General features: G+C 47.1%; 1 long non-coding RNA gene across 1 annotated transcript; it reads right to left on the reverse strand.

Moving 5' to 3' along the window:
* Positions 1 to 89: 89 nt before the first annotated feature.
* On the reverse strand, positions 90 to 21134 carry LOC309667601. Its single transcript, XR_014267832.1, has 3 exons — positions 21053 to 21134; positions 18680 to 18890; positions 90 to 424 (listed from the first exon to the last, which is right to left on the reverse strand). It is a non-coding gene; the product is annotated as an uncharacterized lncRNA (long non-coding RNA).
* Positions 21135 to 21169: the final 35 nt, after the last annotated feature.

The following is a 21169-nucleotide window of genomic DNA, read 5'->3' on the forward strand; positions in this document are numbered from 1 at the left end:
GACTAGGGCTTCGAGGCCCCTATATCGGCTAGCTATTGCTGTAACAAGTCACTCCAAACTTAGTGGCTTAAAATAGCAACTATTTATTATTTCACATAAGTCTGGGGGTTAGGGCTGAATGGTCTTGCTGATCTGGGATGGACCTGGCTGACCTTCCCTGGGCTCGCTCATACATCTGTAATAGTTGGTGGGTTGGTTGGGGATGACTGATCTACGATGGCCTCAGCTGGAACACCTTGGCTGTCCTCTGCATGTCTCCGGCATCCTTCCAGCAGTGCTAGCCTGCAGTGGCAGAGTTCCAAGTGAGGAGTCAAAGATAGGCAGTCTTTCTCACACCCTGCACCTCTGCTTGCATCACGTTTACCATTGTCCCATCAGCCAAAGCAAGCCACATGGCCAGACCCAGAGTTAGAGTGGAAAGGCACTGCAAAGTGGCAGGGCAGAGTCATTAACTGGGGGCTTTTCACACAATCCATTTATCACAGCCCCTATCTTGCTTATTTGTTTGCAACAACTGTGACAACAGTAATAACAGTAGCTAACATTGTTGGGAACTTACACAGGCTGTCTGCTAAGAGCTTTGCAGACATTTAATCCTCACAACAACTTTATATGGTAAACTCTAAACTCGGAAAGGCTGTCTTGCTCAAAGTCCTGCAGTTAGATGGCAGAACTGGGATTTGAAAGCACATCCTTATGACTCTGAAGTCTAAGCTCATACCCACTCTCTTCTATGTCTCTGCCCTTCTGTCTTCAAGTCCTGCCTTTTCTTCATATTTCATTTGTTCAACCAACTGATTGAGTACCTAGCATGTGTCTGGCACTATGCTAAGCACAGAGGATATAAAGATGGCTTAAACCTAATGCCTGCCTTTAAAACCTATTGCTTGGTACTTCCTTGGTGGTGCAGTGGGTAAGACTCCATGCTCCCAATGCAGGGGGCCCAGGTTCGATCCCTGGCCGGGGAACTAGATCCCACATGCATGCTGCAACTAAGAGCCCGCCTGCTGCAACTAAAGAGCCCACATGCTGCAAGGAAGATCCCATGTGCTGCAACTAACACCTGACACAGGCAAAATAAATAAATTTTAAAAAATAAAATAAACCAAAACCTATAGCTTGATGGGGGAGACAGATAGGAAGATAGATTTTTAACACAGAGCATTTTTTTTAGTCTCTGAAGATATTTCTTAATAAGTTTTCCTGGGGGACTTCCCCGGTGGTCCAGTGGTTAAGACTCTGCGCTTCCACTGCAGGGGATGCGGGTTCAATCCCTGGTCAGGGAACTAAGATCCCGCGTGCCACACAGCGTGGCCAAAAAAAAAGAAAAGTTTTCCTCATTTCCAGCTTCTACTCCGAGACTCACTGATGCTCCAGCTCTTAGCCCTTCTATTTCCCTCTTTCCCGTCTTTTTCCTTCTCATCCTTTTTGTCTCAATCTCTATTCCTTTCTTTGCCTCCATTTCCCCCCCACCGCCCCGGCCACTACGTCTCTCTCCTCTCCCATCCTTCCCCTCTCCTTGTTATAATGTTGTCAACCCAAACATGCTGACTGATTTCTGGCTTTAGCCCTTCAGCTGCAGGTCTGGTTGTCCTTGCCCCCTGCCACTTACCCCCCCTTGCCCCCTCACCTCCCAGCTCTCTCACACACTCAGACATTCAGGTTCCCAAGCACAAACAGCCCAGAAGTATGACTACTTTCCCAGGACGACACGTGGGGATTCAGCCGTCAGTCCACAGACATTTATCAGGTATCTGATTTAATTTTCTAATAGTGTCTCAATTTAGGTCAAAGTAGCCCTGCCTGAAATGTTTCTATGCGGGGAGTGTCTTCCTTAAGGCCATCAGAGCCATTAGGATATATGCTTACATCACTGCAGCTCTCACCATAGGGACTTCTATAGAATCTGGCTTCTCTGTACCCCTCTCACATACCCTGGTGATGAGGAGAAGCAGGCATGGGAGGGCAGTGCAGTAACTGACCTAGCTGGATACTGCAGCCACACTTGCAGCTCTCTGCCCTTTGGGCTGGTTTACTTCTCTATGGCCTGGGAGGGGTGCCAAGATCAGGGCTGAAGTGCAGGATCAGTGGTGACCCAAGCTTCCCTTTTTTTTTTTTTTTTTTGGCCATGCCGCACAGCATGTGGGATCTTACTTCCCCGACCGGGGATCGAACCTGTGCCCCTGCGTTGGAAGCGCAGAGTCTTAACCACTGGACAGCCAGGGAAGTCAAGACCCAAGCTTCCTGTGTGCTCTTTCTAGTTTATGCATGTTCTAGTTGAGGTCAGGGGTTTCTGAGAGGGGAAGAAAGAAGACATGGAGGGGGTTCAAGGCTTATCCCCTGCCCTGTCGTTCATCTACTCCTGCTTGCTTCCCGATCTTCAGACTGTGCTTCAGGACCTGGCTCCCCATGTGGACTGTTTCTGGGGCAAAACTTTAGAATGGCAGGTCCCCAGCCAGAGGCCTTCCCTGCAGCTCAGTCTCCCAGGCAAGGCTGAGAGCCAAATAAGAATCACCCAAACTTGATTTGTAGTTTGGTGGACATGGAGAGACCGCTCACATCAGGCTTGATTTGCAGAGTGATCTCTGTATGTCCTTCCCTTCTCAGTCAATTTCTCAGGCTGCTGGAGAGATGCCAAATTCCTGTCGGGGGGTGGGGGGCTGGACTTACACTGAGCCCTATGTGAGGAACTGTTGAAAGCAGTCACCTCTCAAATTTAGGAAGATTCCCCCCTCCTTGGGGGAGATCCTGATGTGATAAAAATGGTGCTCAGTGCCAACCCCAAATTTGAAGGAGAATGTGATCCTGACCCATGGGCATAGAGCTTTACAAATTTTTTAACCCTCCCGACCATGCTGAGAGCCAGGTATTATTCCTGTTTGTGAGATAAGGAAGCGGAAACTCAGAAAGGTTAAGTAACTATCCGATATCACGCATCTATAAATTGATCCCACATTGTCTGAATTCGAATGTACGAGGTGGCTTATTGGGCCAGGTTTATTTCCTTTCTACTCAAACTAGACTATAAATCAGATCTGGGACTTCCCTGGTGGTGCAGTGGTTAAGAATCCGCCTGCCAACACAGGAGACACGGGTTTGAGCCCTGGTCCTGGAAGATCCCACGTGCCGCGGAGCAACTAAGCCCATGCGCCACAACTACTGAGCCTGCACGCTAGAGCCCGTGAGCCACAACTACTAAGCCCGCATGCCACAACTACTGAAGCCCACGTGCCTAGAGCCCGTGCTCCCCAACAAGAGAAGCCACCGCAATGAGAAGCCCACGCACCGCAACAAAGAGTAGCCCCTGCTCGCTGTAGCTAGAGAAAGCCCGCGTGCAGCAACGAAGACCCAATGCGGCCAAAAATAAATAAGTAAAATAAATAAATTTTTAAAAAAAAGAAAAAAAAGAATCGCCTGCCAATGCACAAGTCACTGGTTTGATCCCTGGTCCGGGAAAATCCCACATGCCATGGAGCAACTAAGCCCGTGCGCCTCAACTACTGAAGCCCACGCGCCCTAGAGCCTGCATTCCGCAACTACTGAGCCCGCGCCTAGAGCCCATGCTCTGCAACAAGAGAAGCCACCGCAATGAGAAGCCCATGCACCGCAACCAAGAGTAGCCCCCGCTCACCACAACTAGAGAAAGCCCGCATGCAGCAACGAAGACCCAATGCAGCCAAAAATAAATAAAATTAAAAATGATAATAATACATCAGATCTGTGTTTTTTATGCCCTGCACCATGTGCCCCACCACACCTATCAAAGTGCCTTACATTAAAAAAAAAAAAAAGGGCTTCCCGGGTGGCTCAGTGGTTGAGAATCTGCCTGCCAATGCAGGGGACACGGGTTCGAGCCCTGGTCTGGGAAGATCCCACATGCCGCGGAGCAACTAGGCCCGTGAGCCACAATTACTGAGCCTGCGCGTCTGGAGCCTGTGCTCCGCAACAAGAGAGGCCGCGACAGTGAGAGGCCCGTGCATCGCGATGAAGAGTGGCCCCTGCTTGCCGCAACTGGAGAAAGCCCTCGCACAGAGACGAAGACCCAACACAGCCATAAATAAATAAATTAATTAATTAAAAAAAAAAAATCTATTGAGTGAATGAATGATTGAATGAATGAATCACCACATCCAGGTAGGAGGAAAGAGGAGATTCGTTTACATCTGGAAAGAGTAGAAGGTCTGAGAGTGAAGGAAATTTAAATATTTTCTGTTCTGAGGCTTCTCTTGTAAGAGGGCACGTGTCCCTTTTAGGGGGTTAGTTTGTTTAAAACGATAAACATTTATTTAGCTCATGAGTCACTGAGTCTGTGAGGGCCTGGCAGGTTTAGGGTGGCCTTGATTATGTGTCTGCTGCAGTCAGCTGGGGGGGTTAGCTGGAAGGTCTGATGAGGTTTGGCTTTGGGTTTGTACAGGCTCTTCCATATGGCTGGGACCTTGGCTGAAATGAATCAGCTCACCGGCTCTGCTCCATTTGGTCTCTCATTTTCCAGGAGGCTAGTCTGGTCTTATTCAAATGGAGGTTGCAGGGGTCTAAGAAAGTGGGCAGAAAGACACAAGGCCTCTTGAGTCTGAAGCTAGGAAGTAATATAACATCACTTCTGCCTCATTCTATTGACCAAAACAAATCATCAGGCCAGCTTAGATTCAAAGCATCAGGGAAATGTGTCCACCTTTTTTTTTTTTTTTTGGCTGTACCGCACAGCTTGCAGGATTTTAGTTCCCTAACCAGGGATTGAACCCAGGCCCTCAGCAGTGAAAGCACAGAGTCCTAACCACTGGACCGCCAGGGAATTCCAGAAACGTGTCCACTTTTAAAGAAAAGACCTGCAGAGTCATTTTGCAAAAGGCATGCCTATAAGGTAGCATGAATAACTGTGGCCATTTTTCTAATCTACCATAGTGGTCTTATGTATATGTAGAGAAAGTCAGCAACTTTCCCCAACTGCTTGCTACTCTGAGATTTTCCTTAAAGAATCAAGAACTTTTTGTCTGTATCATTATAATATTAGAAACAACTTATTACATGAAATGTCATGTTGCCTGCATGTAATTTTACCCTTCCTTTTCTGCTATCTCTGTGACTGGCATACTTAACAACCCCCAGCTCCTCCACCCACAGGTGTCACTTATGAGGAAGACAGAGGGCCATACACTCATAAACACACACATCTAAGACGCCCACCTCCTCGTCCTGCCCTGCAGTCCCACTCTGGGATAGGCAAAGTTCCAGTCATCTGCTTCCCATCCCCAATGACACAATCCTCCACTGGTGGATTTAGTTGAGGGTGTTCAGAGAAAGAATCTTGAAGTGTGATTAGGGTTGCATTGCAGTTAGTCCTTGCTGCCACATGGTGTCACTGTTGAAACTTTGTCCTGTGTAGCCTCTTGGACACATAATCTGTTCCAGATTCTTTCTTTCTTTCTTTCTTTCTTTCTTTCTTTCTTTCTTTCTTTCTTTATTTTTGTCTGTGTTGGGTCTTCGTTTCCGTGCTAGGGCTTTCTCTAGTTGCGGCGAGCGGGGACCACTCTTCATCGCGGTGCGCGGGCCTCTCACTGTCGCGGCCTCTCTTGTTGTGTAGCACAGGCTCCAGACGCCCCGGCTCAGTAATTGTGGCTGACGGGCCCAGTTGCTCCGCGGCACGTGGGATCCTCCCAGACCAGGGCTCGAACCCACGTCCCCCGCATTGGCAGGCAGACTCTCAACCACTGCGCCACCAGGGAAGCCCCTGTTCCAGATTCTTAAACAGCTGCTGCAGAGATTTAAACTTTGATTCCAGAGTTAACAGTTTACACTCATTCAGCCACTGTTTTCAAAAGTTCAATAGCTTTAGGTTCTACCTGGATTCCAGAAGACTTCCCGACCTGAGCCACATGCTGTGTCAGAATCCACCTGGTCCCTAAAAACCCTTAGCGCTGGGATTAAGAATAACTGTAAAAACTACCTAATATGCATACGCATTTACCAAGCTGAGAAATTTTCATGGGTTACATAATTTCATTTAAGAGGAGATCACACCTTATGAAAAAGATATGTTACCGAAGATGCTGGATAATTCAAGACTCACATAATTTGACACTATATTTCCCAGAAGAGTAATTGTAAAAAGTAGGGAAAGGAATCTTCAACTACTGTAGAATATTTCTGCCTTTGTGCTATTTTTTATTTACTAAACCCCAAAAGTCTCACGTTTCACAGAGTAGGCACTCCTAAACTAACTTCTTGGCATGTTATGACAGTTACTTGGGCTTTTTCATAATGTTTTATCATATCTAAATTCCATTACAAAGTTATTAATTTTGGAGAGTGTTTTTTGGCACTAATGCCACCACTTAATGAACTCTAAGATAACATCATTCTAGGATACAGAAAATATTTTAAATGATAATGTTGAATATTAGAATAATAGCACATTAGTCATTACGGTCACTATCAGAAGTTATGACGCACGTAAACAGTTTGATTCACGATAGAAATACTGATGGTGGTTATTTACTTTCGCCAGCCCAAGTGATGCTGTCATGGGGTAATAGTTGTAAACAGCCTACAAACCACTTGACACACCAATTTTGAAATCATGCAAACTTGATGACTTTTTTTTTTAATTTAGAGGGATTTGCAGTTTTTCAAATCTGCATAATTCAAATTTACATAATATATGATAGCACCATGCCAGTATTATCCTCTTTTTGTCAATGGACAATGAAGCCTTAGAGAGCAATTAATCTACTCCTTCAAGGTCTCATAGCTGATGAATCGTGGAGCTGGGAGTAGACCCTAGTGCTTAGCAACCTAGATTCCATTTTTCTCAAGGAAATTTTACTTTAGAGACCTTACTGTTATTCTCTGTCCTAAGCCTTGGTTGAAATTATACTCACTCATTCCCCAAATCTCTCCACAATTTTGACTCTTAAGAAGAAATGTTGGGGAAATGTGAATTCCGCTTACCCCAGAAAAACCCTTAAGCAAATTAGGACACCTCTTCCATCCTGACCTGCTTTAGCTACCAGGGACCTCAGGAAGGGGCATGGTCATATCTGTTATTTCCTCCCTCAGGACATGGGCTGCCTACCAGTCAAGTGACTTCTTCAAACTGAAAGTCCCCTTCAAGTGACCCCAACAAAAATCTAGCATTTTATGTATTCCTCTCATTGCATATTTAACCATATCTTGACTAGCAACTTAGCACACATGCACACTCATATGGGTACGTGTAAGTACACACAAACATACATATGTGCACATGCATGCATACACTGATACCAGAGTCACAAATATACACATATACTTGCATTCACACCCATGTAGAAAAGCACACGCACACCAGCCGCTGGAAGTCTGTGCCAGTTTCAGGGCAAACTTTACACCCAGCCCCAGCCCCGAGCCCTGAGGAGGGCCTCCCAAGCAGCAGGAGCAGGGAACACTCCTCCAGGGGAAGAATCTCAGAGCCAGTCGGCACTAATTACAAGCCATGGAATACGCTCGCTCATCCATCATCCCCGAGTGACAGTCTGGCCGCCCAGCCCCCTCCCCCATTCCATTCCATTTCTCCTTGAGTGACCGGGGAGATTGGCTCTACAGAGTTAAGGGCACACTCTGGCTCAGCTGTTGGCCTTCTGTTCTTCCCTCTCCACACTCCAAGGGCTCTTGTGAAGCTCCCCACTCCTCTCCCTCGCTTAAGCCCCTTTCACTCGGGCTTTTATCATGTGCCCCACCCTGGGCTTCATTTTCAGTATTTCATTGAAACTTAGCAATAATCCTGTGACTTGGTATTGTTTTGCCAGATTTGCAAATGAAGGAAAGCAGCCTCTCAGAAATGATTTGCTCAGGGTCACCCAGCTGGGAAGGCTAGCAATGCTATTCAAACCAGATTCTGCTATTTGCACAGGATCCCAATGCATCTCCTACCCCACCCCACCTCCATGTGGGTGACTCCCCAGTTCACCGTCTCAGGTTTGAAGAGCCTGCTTATTGCTGAGCGTTTCCTCTTGGAAACCACACTAGCACTTCTTCCTCGTCTTCTGTCCTAAATCAACTAAAGAGCTAGAGTCTGAAGGAGTCCCACAGTGGGAGACCAAATACCAGTCCCACAGGGCCAAGGGTCAGGGGCTGAGCAGAAAATGCATGGCAGTAGCCAGGTGGGTGAGATGGGAGAGCAAGGTTCTGGAGGATGGCCTCACTGTGGACGCAAGGTACCTGACCGGTGGCCAGCTCCAGGGTACAGTGTCAGAGCCAACTCCCCTTCTGCTGCCACAGCCAGACTGTCAGCTCTGTATCTCCAACCCCTGCTCATCGAGCTGTGCTTCGTGGGAACGGGGTGTCCTGGAGGTGCCTCTGGGCCCCCTTCAGAGGGTGAGGCCAGGGCAGTGTGGGCCTCATTAGAAAAATCTGCTCCCCTGATGAAATAGTTTTGAAAACCTCCTGGAAGGCAGTGACTATGTCTTTTTGTCATTATCCTCAGCTTCAAGCATGGAGCCTGGCACCTACCGAGTTGGCACTCAGTGCATATTGGCTAAATCAAAACAAAAGAAAAAAAATGCCTTTCTGAATACTGTCCACTTATTTAAATGCTGTCATTCTTCTAAGTCCCGCGCAGACCACATCCTCCCCTCCCCCCAGTAGTGTTCTCTGCTTTTCCCAGCCAATGTCACCAAGTTCATGAGTGTTTGCCTTCTCACTCCAGCTACTCGGAAGCTCCTTGGGAAGCTGGTTCAGTCCATGCTTCTCTGACACCATCTATACCTATAAATGCGTAACAAATGCTTTTGATTCAAAGTGTGCAACATCCATATTTGGGTAAAGATTTTCTTTTATAACGATGACATTGATGTTATTCTTATTTTCTGTGTCTCCTAAGGAAACCACTGGAGGAAGGAATACCAAGGCACAGCTTCTCAGAGTTACTATCAGCTAGGGTTTTGCCTGATAAGTTACTTCTCAATGAGAGAACCACACATTTGTGTTAGGTGGTCTTTCTTCCTCACTGCTGCTCGAGGCCTTTGATCCTTGGGGTCAAGATTTAGGATTCATGGGTGGATGGCTTCAGTCAGAACTGGACAATGGTTCTGTACCTTTCCTGTAAGTAAACATCTGGAGTCTAGAATTTTAGTGGCTCTAGGATTCAACAATGTGACAGCCCTGCAGCTCCTCTTATGTATTCAAATGGGCCGTCTAAAGAGAATCTGTACTCTGTAAATGTCCTGGGACACCTTTTCCCCTTCCCTCTAATAGATATGCAGTATCTATAAAACTCCCAGATCCATCCATCTTGTTTCCACCTCAGATGTTTAACCTAACAATTATTTACACACAGGAAAAGAAAAAAACAAACAAACCATGAAGCTCCCCACCAAAGGGTAATGAAAGAAAGGAGAGAACTAGTCTCTGATACTAACTAGTTTCTAATAAGAAGCACCATTCTTGCAGCATTAGCCACAATAGCTCAGAGATGGAAGCAACCTAAACATCCACTGGATGAAGAATATGTGGATCGGACTCCCCTGGTGGCGCAGTGGATAAGAATCCGCCTGCCAATGCAGGGGACATGGGTTCGAGCCCTGGTCCAGAAAGATCCCACATGCCGCAGAACAACTAAGCCCGTGCACCACAAATACTGAGCCCGTGTGCCTAGAGTCCGTGCTCTGCAACAAGAGAAGCCACCGCAATGAGAAGCCCGCGCACCACAACGAAGAGTAGCCCCCGCTCACCACAACTAGAGAAAGCCCGTGCGCAACAACGAAGACCCAAACGTGGCCAAAAAAAAAAAAAGGATATGTGGATAAAGAAAATATGGCATATCCATACAACGGAATATGATTCAGTTTTAAAAAAAGGAAGGAAATCCTGCCATATGCTACAACATGGATGAACCTTGAGGACATTATGCTAAGTGAAATAAGCCAGTCCCAAAAGACAAATGATGTACAAGTCTACTGATGTGAGGCATCTAAAGTAGTGGAACTCTTAGAGAGTAGAATGGTGGTTGCCAAGGGCTGGAGGGAGAGGGAGCAGGGGCCTTGCTGTTCAACAGGTGCAGTGTTTCAGTTTTGCAGGATGAAAAGGTCTTAGAAATCTGTTGCACGACAATGTGCATATAGTTAACACTATTGTGCTGTACACTACAAATGGTTAAAAGGGTAAATTGTACAGGTTTTTTTTACCACAATTTTTTTAAAAAGCACCATTCATGGGCAACAAGTCTGTCCCAGGGATTTCCCAGGAAATCCCACCATAACTTTACACAATGGGCATTGTTTTCTTCGCTTCAGAAAGGGAAGAAAGGAGAGGTCCAGAGACATACTTGAACCTGTGGCCATCTGACTCCAGCAGCCATGCTTTCTAACCACTGGGCAGACCCCTCCACTCTCACGTGGGACTGGGCTGGTGACCACCGCACCGTAGATGAGAGCCGTGAGTGGGGTTGTGAGTAGAGAGAGGTTTCTCTGGTTTTGTAAGACTTTCCAGGTCAAACCACCTCCCCCACCGTGTTAACAGTCTCCCTCAATAGGTTCCCCACTTTTCCTTTGTAATAGAACACCTGAGTTTTAGCTGGTTACCTGGTCACGTGAAATAAAGACTTCCTCCCCTGAAATTAGCTGTGGCCATGTGACTAAGTTCTGGCTAATGGGATGTAAGGAGAAGAATCATAGGTAACTTCTGGAAAGTCTCTTTATTTATTATTATTATTATTATTATTATTATTTTAAATTTATTTTTGTCCATGCCGTGTGGCATATGAGATCTTAGTTCCCTGACCAGGGATTGAACCCGTGCCCCCTGCAGTGGAAGCTTGGCATTTTAACCACTGGATGGGCCACCAGGGAAGTCCCTGGAGAGTCTCTTTAAAAGAGGGGCACACCCACACATTCACTGTAGGAAATTTATAAAATGTGGGCAAAAAAATGATAATGGTCCAAAAATAAATATTCTTAATAATTTAATGTAAAAAAAAAAAAGAGGGACACACCCTTCTTCAGTCCTTCTTCCTGCCCTCTATTGGCTGGAATAAAACATGATGGCTGGATCTTGAGTGGCCATAATGGGTCATGAGGTAAAAACTAATATTAACCGATAAGCCCAACCATAGCACGTTGATACCATCGTGTGAGGCCCTTGCACACAATGAGGGCATCTCATTTATTGATGCTGCATATGTTACATATGAGAGAAATCTGAAGTCATCCCATTGATCCTGACAGGTCTAGTAGGACCTAGATCCTTCAGTGCTTATGGTTGGATGAAATCACAAGATCCATGTGCCCACAAAGAAATTACAGAGGTTCTGAAGACAAACATTTGTAAGTTAGAAGCCGAGATCATTGACTTCTCCCATTTTTCCATTCATTCATTCATTCAACAAGTATAATTTGAGTGCTCACTATGTGCTAGGCACTGTTGTAGTCCTGGAAATATAGTGTCAAACAAGACCAACAGAGTCCTTGCCCCCCGAGATCATGCACTTTTATGGACTGATAATATCTTCCTTCTACTTCTCACCGTGTGGTATGAAATGTCCCATGTATGTGGGAGGTGGGGGCGGCGTGACTGGAACGCGGGAGGAGTTTTGAAATGTGGCCGAAGGGGAGCAATTTTCTCTCACCCCAGATTTCCTGAGAAAGTCCACTTTGGAGCCACAGGGGAGACATTCCTATGTCTTGTTCTGGCTTGTGCTGAGTGTGGGGATTGAGTCAGAGCTACAATATGAGATCAATAAACTCACGTAAGAATCCACCACCCGAACCAGTTCTTTAAGGTTCTCCAGGGTTGGGACTCCCTGGTGGCGCAGTGGTTAAGAATCCGCCTGCCAATGCAGGGGACACGGGTTCGAGCCCTGGTCCGGGAAGATCCCACATGCCACGGAGCAACTAAGCCCGTACTCCACAACTACTGAGCCTGCGTGCCACAACTACTGAAGCCCGCGCGCCTAGAGCCCGTGCTCCGCAACAAGAGAAGCCACCGCAATGAGAAGCCCGCGCACCACAACAAAGAGTGGTCCCCGCTCGCCGCAACTAGAGAAAGCCCACGCGCAGCAACAAAGACCCGATGCAGCCAAAAAATAAAAATAAAATAAAAATTAAATTAAATTAAAAAAAAAAAAAGTCTCTCCAGGGTCCCAAAGGGCTCCAGCTACCAAAAATGATTCCTGGCATTAGTACTGGCAAATGTGGTAAGAAGTTCACCAGTGGGGTGGTTTTCTAAACCAAAATCATGGCACAAGATCTGAGAAGTTCCCATCCCTGTGGGGTCCACTAAAACTGAAAACTTCTGAAATCAGAACTCTCCCCAAATATAGATTTGGAGCCTATGGCATTGTATCATACTAGCTAGGCCCATCACCTTAAAATCCTTTTGCTGCTAGAAATTAATAATTCTTAAATTAATAGTTTGCAACACTATTCACAATAGTCAAGATGTGGAAACAACTTAACTGTCCATCGACAATGAACGGATAAAGAAAATGTGGTAAAGGCGTACATGGAATATTATTCAGCCTTAAAAGAGAAGAATATTCTGCAATATGTGAAAACATGGGTGAACCTCGAAGATATTATGCTAAATGAAATAAGCCCATCACAGAAAGACAAGTACTGCATGATTCCACTTACATGAGGTTTCCAAAATAGTCAAACTCTTAGAATCAAAGAATGGAACGGTGATTGCCAAGGGCTGGAGGGAGAGAGAAATGGAAAATTCCTAATCAACCAGCATAAAGTTTCAATTAGCAAGATGAATAAATCCTAGAGATCTGCTGTACACCATTGTACCTATTGTCAATAATACTGTATTGTACCCTTAAAAATCTGTTAAGAGGGTAGATCTCATGTTAAGTGTTTGTTAAGTATTCTCACCAAAATAAGATAAATTAAAAAAAACAAAAAAAACTAACAGTGAACTAACAATTGATCCTGCACTAATCTAGGCATTCTGATTGTTGCTCCTGAGAAACTTTCATTCCATCTGGGGAGATATAACAAGGAAAAATAAAAAAGCAAAATCTCTGCTCTAAGGGAGGCTCTTGGCCTGGTGGGGAATCAGACAAACTAACCATAACTGCACGAGACAGAAGGTGCAGCTAGAAAGGCAGGTAGGGTTAAGTTTGGAAGGCATTGAATGCCGTGCGAAGAAGTTTGGAATGTAGTCTTTGTATGAAGGTCTCACCTGAGTTGATGAGAGGCTATGTCGTCACAAGAGAGGCTATGTCGTCACGATATTTAGGAAACAGACTCCAGAGGGTTCACACGATCCTCTTGAAATGTACACCAAAACACAAAATACAGATTTTTCCAGAAAGAGTTACCTTGCCCATAGATTTCATCAGCCTTTTAAAAAAGGGTCCAGGGCTTCCTTGGTGGCGCAGTGGTTGAGAATCTGCCTGCCAATGCAGGGGACACGGGTTCGAGCCCCGGTCTGGGAAGATCCCACATGCCGCGGAGCAACTAGGCCCGTGAGCCACAACTACTGAGCCTGAGCGTCTGGAGCCTGTGCTCCGCAACAAGAGAGGCCGCGACAGTGAGAGGCCCGCGCACCGCGATGAAGAGTGGCCCCTGCTTGCCGCAACTAGAGAAAGCCCTCGCACAGAAACGAAGACCCAACACAGCCAAATAAATAAATAAATAAAATTTATAAAAAAGGGTCCAGAGACTTCCCTGGCGGTTCAGTAGTTAAGACTCTGTGTTTCCCCTGCAAGAGGCACAGGTTTGATCCCTGGTCGGGGAACTAGGATCCTGCAATTCTGCACAATGAGGCCAAAAAAATTTTTTAATAAAATAAAATAAAAAATAAAAAAAGGGTCCATAACCCAATAAAGGTTAGAAAGCATTGTCTAGGCACTAGGGAGACATCACAGTTTGGGGCAGGTGATCTGAAGTCTGTGTTGTAGACTCACACTCTGATGGAGTGGAGATTGGAAAGAAAGTTTTTCAGAAGATGATCCAAAACCCCAAGGTGGATATTAAGTTGACAGGGTAATGGAGAAAACAGGACATGTCTGAGAGGTAGAATGCACAGGATTTAGGGCAATTCTGGATGAAGGTGGCATAGGGAAAGGAAGGTAAAGATTAGCATTCTGATTGGAATTCTAAGGAGAAAGATGTCAAAGAAATTATGACTGACTTCCAAATGACACAATTTCTTTTAGTCTGCCTTAGAGACAGAAGGAATGTTTTCACAAAACCAGTCCGGAGTGCCTTCCAAAGGACAAGGTCACCAGGCAGTTTGCCAGAATTTCACTTTGTCTATGGTATGTTTTGATATGAGAGTCAGATACAGTATTCTCCTCCTCTAAATCATGAGATTTACATCCAGAAATTCTGTAAGATTCTAATGACTTGGAGGAAAACCTAGTTACTTGTTTAGCTGTATAGTTAAGACTGTATTTCATTGGGTCACCTTAGAGCCTCCCCCATCTTTGTGAAGGAAAAAGGCATCTCCTATGGTTCTATAGAGCCCGTGTTGCATGGGTTATTCCAACCTCCACAGCAAGTAAGGAAGGGCAAAAATGACTTCAAGGTTTTCACCCTAAGCAATTATGTCATGCTTTTAACTGCAAAACAGAATCAAGGAAGAGAAGCCGTTTTGTGGGGAAGATGAAGGTAAGATAATTAAATTGGGTTTGGGCAAACTGAATCCGAGGTATTTCTGAGACATTTTATCCATTAGGAACCTTTTGGTTGTGGGTGGCAGAATCCATCTGAAACCAATGTAAGTGGAAGGAATGTCTGGGCTTACATAACTGAAAACTCGAGAGGTTCTGCTGTAGGCATGGCTGTATCAGCTTCTCAAATGATGTTATCAGGCATCTGTCTCTCCCCGTCTCTTGCCTTCTTGTTCCTTATTATGTCTCCAGTTTAGGCAGATTCTCCTCCACAAGGCAATGGTTATGACCAACAGCAGTTTCAAGCTTATCCTCTTCTGCCAGCAAAACAATGCCAGCAATTCCACTCTCTCCAAAGTTCTGGCAAACATCTCAGGTCTAATTCTTTTTTTTTTTTTTTTTAACGCATGCATGTTGGGTTTTTTTAAAATTAATTAATTAATTTGGCTATGTTGGGTCTTTGTGTTGCTGCACACGGGTTTTCTCTAGCTGCAGCAAGCGGGGGCTACTCTTCATTGTGGTGCGCGGGCTTCTCATTGCAGTGGCTTCTCTTGTTGCGGAGCACGGGCTCTAGGCGCATGGGCTTCAGTAGTTGTCGCATGTGGGCTCAGTAGTTGTGGCTCGCGGGCTCTAGAGAGCAGGCTCAGTAGTTGTGGTGCACGAACTTAGTTGCTCCGCGGCATGTGGGATCTTCCCGGACCAGGGCTCGAACCTGTGTCTCCTGCATTGGCAGGCGGCTTCTTAACCACTGAGCCACCAGGGAAGCCCCTCAGGTCTAATTCTGATTGACTTTGATTAGATACCCATCCTTGAATCAATTTTTGTCGTTTAATTGGCTAAATCTTCTGTGGTTGACAGCCTCAATTATGTCCCCCAGTGATCCTGCTTCCTAGATTCATACCCTTGTTTTATCTTCTCCTCTTGAGTAACTTACTTCTAACCAACAGAATATGGCAATGTTGAGGGGTTGTCACTTCTGTGATTAGGTTACAAAAGACTTTGACTTCCATCTTGCTAGCTGACTCTCTTTCTGGCTTTGTTGATGCAAGCTGCCATGTTGGAGACACCCACATTACAAGGAACTGAGGGTGGCTAAACAGCCACCAAGGAACAGAGACCCTCAGTCCAACAGCCCTTGAGGAACTGAATCCTGCCAACAACTCTGAAAGTTAACGTGGAAGCAACTCCTTCCCCTCTGAGCCTTCAGATGAGACCCCAGCCCTGGGTGATACTTTGACTGCAGCCTCATGAGAGACCATGGTCAGAAGACCCAACCAAACTCTGCCCAGATACCTGACCCACAGAAACTGTGAGAAAATAAATGTGTGTTGTCTTAAGCCACTAAATTTTGGACTAATTTGTTATACAGCCATAGACCTAATACACGTGGGTTGTGGGACTGCCCCTGAAGGGGCAGGTGAGGTCAGCCTCATGTGAACCATGCAGAATGAAAGTAGAGAACAGCTGTCTCCCCAAAGGAAAGCTAAGGTGTAGTTACTAGAAGCAGGATGGAATTCAGGCAGGCAAAAGCACCAGATACCTGCCTCATATACCTACTTGGGAATGTAAGGAAGCAGCTGCAAACATGCCTGGAGATATATTGGGTTGGCCAAAAAGTTTGTTTGGGTTTTTTCATGTTATGGGAAAACCCGAACAAACTTTCTAGCCAACCCCAATAGACTTGGCAGTGATTCATGCACAGGTGATTGTTGAAACTGTAAAAATGGATGAAATTGCCCTCAAAGAGAGAAGGGCCAAGGGCAGATCTCTTAGGAAGAGCAACAATTAAGGGGTGGATGGAAGAAGAGGCAAAGGTGAGTAGGTGAGGGGCAGAGGTATAGGATGATGTGCTTGATATTGAACAAATTCAGCTTGTCTGGTCAGTAAGACAAGCATCTGAGGAGCTGCAGTATTCTGTTAGAAATCTGGGCTTTCAGTTCAGAAATTGTACATTGGGAAGTCATCCACGTAAATGAGAGTGTTAAAATCAGGTATGCGGATGATTTTGTCCAGTGAGAAGGCTTGAGGGGAGAAGAGGTCATGGACAAATCCTTGCAGAATGTGTGTTTAAGCAGCAGGGGAGGGAAGCAGACCCATGGGAAGGGACCTGAGAAGGAATAGTTGGGGACATAAGAGGCAATTCAAGACTGGTCTAGCCTCCCAGAAACCATGAGCATTTCAAGACTGATACAGTCAAGAGAGGCAGAAGCTAAAGAGAGGTTGTGTGTGATGAGAACTGAGAAAAGAGTGATGGGCCAGGGATGCGGAGGTTCGTGGTGGTCCTAGTGGGAAACATTCCAGGGGAAAGTAGGGGCCAAAGCCAGACTGCATAGGTTTAAGAGTGGGTGGGACATGAAGGGTAGACGTGGCAAACTGACCAGCATTGTGAGAAGTTTCACGGTGGCTTATGGGAAGATTTTAGCATATGTGTAGGCTGAGGGGGAAAGTCTGGGCTGTGCCTTTCCACTCCCATCTCAGGGTAATTTCAGTTGACTTCCTTGAGTTCTGTTACAGCTTTCTGAGATGACAGGGTCCAAAACTGTCCACAAACCTTTGCTGTAAAGAGCCAGCTAGTAAATATACGAAGCTTTGCCAGCCGTAGGGTCTCTGTGGTGACCACTCAACTCTGCCACTGTAGTGTGAAAGCAGCCATAGGCAATGTGTAACCAAGTGAGCAGGGCTGTGTTCCAATGGACCTTATTTACCAAAAAAAAAAAAAAAGAAAAGCCACACACACCAAAAACAAACAAAAAAACCCCAACAGGCAAAAGGCAGGATTTCGTCTGTGGGCTATAGTTTGCTGATCCTTGCTCTAGGCTCATGGAAGGGGATTGGAGATGCAATAAATGGGGCAACTGCTGAAGCAAGGATAGCATCAAGACCTCAGGGAAATGGGTTTGCCTCAGAAAGAAGGTTCTTGCGTCTATTTGGACACCTGTTGCTCTCTGACTTCCTCTTTATGTGTCTGCCTTGTAACCCTCAACTATGAGCACCTTGGGGCTAGGAATGTTTCCCAGCAATGATTCCAGAGGCTTCCACACAGGAAGCCCTCAGACACATAAGCAGTTGAGAGGAGACACAAAGGCGCCTTATTGTGGAAGAAGGGGAAAGGAGAGAGACACATATGGACAGGCCTGTGTCTCCTCAGCGAGTTAGCAGCCATGAAGCCGAGTTCCCTCCACTGATGTTTAAGCAGAGAGGTAACGTGTCTCTGATGTTTCAGATTGAGTCCTTCCAAGAGGCAGAGGACTGGGGTAGAAGGTCTTGCTGTCTCACAAGTGGTATACTGGAATCTGGGGAGGACTCTGGAGATTAGGGCGGAAGGCAAAGGGCCACCTCCAGAATGATCCTGGACATACTGTGGGATGGCGAGGAAGAAAGGGTACTGCAAAGCCCAGGAGCATTCTGGAAGTCCCGAGGGGGGAAGGGGGAGAGAAGAGTGTAAGAGGGGCTGGAGCCAAATAGCTCCTGGGTACTTTTTTTTTTTTTTTGGCCACACTGCGCATCATCTTAGTTCCCTGACCAGGGATCGAACCTGCGCACCCTGCTCTGGAAGCGCAGAGTCTTAACCACTGGACCACCAGGGAAGTCCCCTGGTCTCCATTTTAAACTCCTGAGATGGGATGGGGCTGTACAGAGGTTTAAAAGGTGATAAGTGAAAAAGGAAGCCTTCTTTATGCAGCTCACACCTGGGCACAGGGAATCCAGAGACTGGAGACTGAGCTGAGAGGGACCAAAGAGAGTCCATCCCCTCGTGGGGAACCAGAGTCCACTCTGCCTTGGGAAGAGTGTTTGTGGAACACAAATGGGGGCCTTCAGACTAAGGTAGAAGCTGCAGAAAGCTGAGGGTGGAGGCACTGGGGTAGCTTGATGAATAGGTAGGAGGCATCTCTTGGCAGGGGAAAAGGGTAAGGGCATCTTCAAGAAAAATGATGTCATTGGAGCTGAGCCGAGGCTAGAGGGAAGTGTTCAAGACCTCCACAACCTTTCCCAGCCTGACTTTCCATCCTTGCTATTCTCCTTCCTATATCCTAGGTTCCTATTGAATTTATAACCCATTCTAAGCACATCCCACCATCTCCCCACCTTCCAGCCTTTCTGTTGTTTCCTCTCCTTGTCATTTCCTGGTCTTCCTTCCTCCCATCTTCTTGTCTTTAAATCCTTTCTGGTCTTCAAATCTTAGATGCTACTTCCTCCAGGAAGCCTTCTTAGATTCCATTCCCAACTGGGAGCAATCCTTCCCTCCTCCGAACTCGTTATCTGTCTGTCACCAGAGAAGTCATTTAGCAATTTTCACCTGTAATAAAGAAGTGCTGAGGACAGAAGCCATTCTCCAGGCAGCTCTGTGTCTTCCCCTTACCCACAGCACATTACCCAGGCAGACGCCCTCCACAAGTGGGGACTGGACAAGGATCTGTACAAGGTGCTACAGTCCCTTTTACCAGCTCCTGGGGCTGTTCTGTCTGCTGGGCTAGGGCCCTGTACGCACCAAGCCTGTAACTACCAGAATCCTGGATGCCCTGCACCCCTCCTCCTACAGAAGCCCCAGCTGCTTGCTGATTCTGCTTCCTGCTTAACCTAAGGATAAACTCAGGTTCACTCTTCTGTCTCTCGGCTGGCTTTCTCTCCTCATGGTGGGGGATGCCACAATGGGGTCTCTTACACACATTGATTTAGGAAACAGGCTCTGAGCTACCTATGTTCTTACAACCCAGGAGCTCTGGGTATTCACGTGCTGATTGGACAGCCTGTCTGCCTTTCCCATGGAGCTGGCTATCCCTTGCTATCAGCCATATTGGCTGATTTCAACCCCAGTTCACTTTTGACCTGGGCCAGAGAAGTGCATTCAGTGAATTAACTTAATGGTGTATGCGTGGTGGGCGTATAAGAGCCCCAAAGAGATGCACTAAGTTTATTGTGTTAAATTGCTGTGTGCCCTTGGGCAAGTGACATCCCCCACCCTAACTCCTGTCAATATCTTGCCTTCTATCTTTGAAAAAACAAGAAGGTTGGGCAAACTTGCAAATCCTGCTAGACCTAATCTTCCATGTGTCATGGGTGTGTGTATCTCAGCTCCCGCAGAGCAGCGACAATCATAAGAAAAGGGTTCCTGACAAAGGTGACAGGGATTCGAACCTCATTTCCTAGGCATTGATGCCCTTGGTGATTTGCAATTTGGACCTGGGAGATTTTGCACCTGAAGACAAAGAGAAAGGATTTTTTTTTTTTTTTCCCCAGCAAGATTCCTAGAATGTTGTTCACCAGCAGGACCACTGGCGTTCTGGACCTGCACTGTCCTATATGGTAGCCACTGGCTACATGTGGCTATTTAAAAGTGATTAAAATTAAATAAAATTAGAAAGCCATTTCCTCAGTCATAGTAGCCACATTTCCAATGCTCAGTAGCCATATGTGGCTAGTGGCTACCATATTGGATGATGCAGTATAGAGCATTTCCATCTTCACACAGAAACTCCTATAGGAAGTTCTGGATCAAACTTTTGTAAATCAGGAAACTGAGGCCCAGAGAGGAGACATGACCTGGCGAAGCATGTTATGGCAGATCTGGGCCTAGAACAAAAGTACCCCATTCCCAGGCCGGACTCATTGCCCTACTCCCTGCTGCCTCCTTCCTCTATGCCCCTCTGGGCTCCCAGCTCAGAGCCCCTCGGGGGTCCAGCACAGGACCAGGCGGCTGGGTTGGTTGGTCCCAGGGGATGTTTGTGACTGAGCAGAGCTCCAGATGCTGCACATTCCTAGTAGGGTCAGACCTGCCCTGCGGCAATCAGGGAATTAGCCTCTCAGAAGAGCCTCAGATATTCTTTCCGGAGCTGCCCTCTTCCTGCCCGGCCCAGGGGGCCGGTTGGTTCGGGAGCGCTCTCGGATCGCCTTGGGTGAAGCTGAAAGGCAGTGTGGATTCCCCGTTGGAGAGGTACTTCTGCTCAAGGAGGGTTCGGAGACAGGCAGGAAATTGCACCTCTTGCATCTTCTAAGGTCTCCAGGTCCAGCACAAGGGGCATCTGGGAACAGGGTTTCTGCCGGTCCAACCCTGGGGCCGCATTTGGCGGGAACCGGATCTGCCCTCACCTGCAGCCCTGTGGCGGGTGTGACGTTAAGAGCAGGGAGACCGGCGTCCGGGGGTGGAGGTGTGGGGGGCCGAGAGGCCAGGGGAGGGGGCGCCCGGGAGCGCCCTGACCTCGCCGGCTGCTGGGAGGCGGAGGGGATGGGGGTTGGGGGAGAAGAGGGGAGCCTGGCAGCCAATGAGAGGGAGGATCTCGTTTCAAAAGGGTTAACCCACAGCCAATGGGAGCCTGGGGGAGCGGATCCTCCTCACTCCATTCAAGAATCCCAAGTATTCAAGATGGACGGCAGGGAGTGTGGAAGGAGAAAGGGGGCGAGGGGGGAAGAGCGAGATCGGCAGAGGACAGGGCGCGGCGGCCGGTTGGTCCCCGGACCTACCTTGGTCCCGGCCGGCGGGCGGAGGGGCGGCCGCCGGGGATCCGAGCCCGGCCCGGGAGAGGAGCCGGCGGGGTGCGAGAGGGCGTGAGAGAGGGGGAGCGAGGCCAGGGAGGGAAG

This window comes from Balaenoptera physalus, assembly GCF_965194825.1.
Source record: "Balaenoptera physalus genome assembly, chromosome: 10".
Taxonomy (NCBI): domain Eukaryota; kingdom Metazoa; phylum Chordata; class Mammalia; order Artiodactyla; family Balaenopteridae; genus Balaenoptera; species Balaenoptera physalus.